The sequence below is a fragment of the Prionailurus bengalensis genome, chromosome X (assembly GCF_016509475.1).
Source record: "Prionailurus bengalensis isolate Pbe53 chromosome X, Fcat_Pben_1.1_paternal_pri, whole genome shotgun sequence".
NCBI lineage: Eukaryota > Metazoa > Chordata > Mammalia > Carnivora > Felidae > Prionailurus > Prionailurus bengalensis.
This window is the reverse complement of record NC_057361.1, coordinates 30,745,736-30,749,188: the sequence shown is the minus strand read 5'-3', so window position 1 is coordinate 30,749,188 and position 3,453 is coordinate 30,745,736. Positions and strand designations below refer to the sequence as shown.

Below are 3,453 nucleotides of genomic sequence, written 5' to 3'. Positions count from 1 at the left end.
TGTGCACATGGAATGTAATTTATTAAGATTTATTTCTCATACATTTTTTTTAATTTGAGAGAGAGAGAGAGAGTGAGTTTGGGAGAGGGGCAGAGAAGAGAGAAAGAGTGAGAGAATCTTAAGCAGGCTCCATGCTCAGCATGGAGCCCAATGCAGGACTTAATCCCACGACCCTGGGATCATGACCTGAGCCAAAATCAAGAGTTGGACACTCACCTGACTGAGACACCCATGCCTTTCTCTCATGTATTCTTAAATAATCTAAGTAAATGCATGTATGTGTCACTAAATTTTACAGAATGGGAGATTAAAAGGGTTAAGGAAAGCTAAGAATTGACCATCTTGACCCCAATTATTTTACTGCTGAGTTCTTTGATAGTTCCAAAGAAATGCCTATTTGAATATCATTTATCTTTTCCAGATCACAAAATAAGATGGTCAGTTTTACAAATTTGTTTTACAAACAAACAAAACTAGTATTCTTAAATTTCATAAATGGCAATAAATGTATGACCAGTGTCATTCATAAACTTAGATCCTGGAGCTGATAAAATGCTACATTAAAGGGAACAACATTTGAAAATGAACTCTCCCTACCATGAAGAAGATAAACCTCCATGTTAGCCATATAGAAGAGGGACACAGAGACGTTATACATTGTGTTTCCTATAGCCACACCCCAGCCCTCCACTACTTAGAAGACTAATTGTTAATTGTAATGACAAAGTGAAGAAACTGCTTCTGACTTCACTAGGGATGGGAGACGCTGCTGGATCTGGCACTGGAATGAACCCTCTTGGTGGCAGTAGTGCTGGCCCTGTTTGTGCCTCCAATTCAGGCTCTCTCTGCTTCATCTCTCAAAGCCTCCTCATAATGGAATGGGAAGCACCTGGGGTCAGACTCATGGGTCTTGGTTAAAAACTCCAGCAATTTCATGTTGCTGGTTTTACTGTGGGCTCTGTGGCCCCAAAGGAATTCTTAGCATGGAGGATCACTGTTGGGTACCTGGTGGTACTCCCAAGTACTTTTCTTGCACCAAATCTTTGGTGATGAACTTCCTGGGCTCCCCAAAAATGGAGTGTTTCCTCCCAGAATATAGGTCCCTCATATTCAGCACTTCTCAGGTATCCTCAGTGGCACAATTGCCCTTCATGAAGATCACACTGAGGATAGTTATCAGGAGGCTGGTCTTGGGCATGCTCTCTTCACCCCAGAGCCTCAAATCATAAGCAAGTCCTAGTTTGTTAACAAGGGCATAACTGTGGCTGGTGGGGTCCACCTTCTTCACATCAGCCCCAAAGACCAGCTCCATGTGCTCAGAGGCTCTCCTGAGGATCTCAAGGAAGTTGTCCTTGCACTCTTTGATGACAACATCAGTCATGTGTGCCTTTTTGATGGGCTCTTTCATTTGATACTTGTGCAGCAGGAACTGCACCAACAAAGTCACCTTCTCATCTAGAGGGTCTACAGGCAAGTGCTCAGTGTCTGACAGGGCCTTTGATGAAGAAGCTGAACTATCTTCCTTTTCTTGGCTGGTGGAGCTCTCATCTGATTTGCTTGGCAAGGTGGGGGTGATGACAATGTAAGATGAGTAGGCACTCTGAGGACTCTGGGGAGTACTGGGTATTCTAGCAGCCAGAGCTTCCTCCATATTGCCAGGCATAAGAGGACAGGGTGAGGGAGAGGTCCCCTCCACATCCTTGGAGACCTGTGTGGCCTCAAGGCCCTGGATCTCATTGTGGGCATAGTGTTGTTCCTGTGTGCAACATGGAATTTCCTAATCCTGAGACATCCTCACTCTTGTCGGTGGAGCAGGCAGGAGGGTGGATGATAGGGGACCATAACCTAGGAGTAAAGGGAGGATGTGAGTGGCCTTATCTGGTAAACTCAACTGTGGCAGCTCTGATGAACAGTGCCTCCACCTTCCCTGCGGACAGTACTCTAGAGCCTCACAGATCTCCTGTGCTGTCATGTAAGAAGCTGGAAGAGGGAGTGAGAAAGCTCCTCAGGGTGCAGCCAGCTGACACAGCCAAGGTTTCCCACAGCTGACAACAGGACAGGTAGGATCCATTAGGCTCTGTGGATCTTAGGCTCTGTGGGATCTTTTCTCTTTTAGAGTGAGTAGTCCCTTCTGTCTTTCATTAAAATCCTCAGTGTGACCCCAGGGAGTATCTGGGACTCTATCTATAGACCCAAGGGTTATCACCTCAGAAGGAGACCTTAGTCTCTTTGAGTCATTTGAGTTAAAAGAAAGGGCCTGCTTCTGATTCACAGCTCTTCTCAGAACCTCTCAGCCAGCAAAGTCACAGGAATGACAGATAATGCGGGAAAAGAAGTAAGGGGGTGCCTCATTAAGCTACACCTTCCTGGGCCTCCCAGAGTTGCTCGAGGAAGCCAGCTGTCTGTTGGGGCTCTATTGTTCTTTTTTAAAACGTTTTATTTATTTTGAGAAAGAGAGAGAGAGAGAGGTACAGAGAGCATCCCAAACAGGCTCTGCACTGGCAGTCAAGAGTCCACTGCGGGGCTAGAACTCATGAACTGCGAGATCATGACCTTAGCTGAAATCAACAGTTGGATTCTTAACCGACTGAGCCACCCAGGTGCCTCGGGGGCTCTGTTGTTCTGGCATGTGTGGTACCCTCTACCTCAAGGTCATAAATTTGACCTTGACAGAGACTAAGATACTTAGTCTGCTAATCCGAGACAACAGCCCTCAGACTCCTAAAGCCAAAGTCAGAAAACACCAAAGTCCAACAACTGTTGCAGGGCCTACCCAGTGTGACAACATAAACAGGGCTCGGTAGGGCCTGTGCTATTCTGGAGTGTCTGATTCCTCCTAGTCCTTACTCAGTATCTTACTTAGATTCCTAGCAGGGGGTCTGGGATTCCCTTTTATGTTTACTTGAGGCCGCACCTCTCAAACAATGTCCTCACCACCCTCACACTCTCTAAGCAAAAGTCAGGGGAAGTCACTCCTGGCCACCCCATCCTCTTCCCAGGGCAGACATCAGTTCTGAGGGGCCTTCTCTATTCTGGTGGAAAGACCTCCTTATTCCTTATTCAGCATTTTACCTTGACTCCTGGCAGGGTCTGGGACTCCTCCCTCTGCTCACCTGAGGCTGCCTTCCTCAGAACATACCTCCCCTCCCTGAAAATTCAAAGTAGAAGTCGGGGGGGCAACTCAGTCTTACAGCTATTCTAGGGCCTCCCAGAGCTCATGGTGGGGACTGGGCTCTTATCTAGGGGATCCCTCTGTTGTGAGGTGGGTAGTTGCATCAGTCTCCACTCAGAGCCTTATGGAGAGAGTTGGCAGGCCTGCCATTTCTGCCTCTGCTGAGACCTCCCTCAGAACAAAGTACTTACCACCCTTAGATTCTGAAAGCAGAGTCATTAGATGCCAATTACAGCTACTCCTGCCCAACACCTCCCGGGGTGCCAATAGGGTTCAGGGTC

At 47.2% G+C, this 3,453-nt stretch overlaps 1 pseudogene; it reads right to left on the bottom strand.

Annotated features, from left to right (window-relative positions):
* Window positions 1-834: 834 nt before the first annotated feature.
* LOC122477039 lies at window positions 835-1,651 on the bottom strand (annotated as a pseudogene).
* Window positions 1,652-3,453: the final 1,802 nt, after the last annotated feature.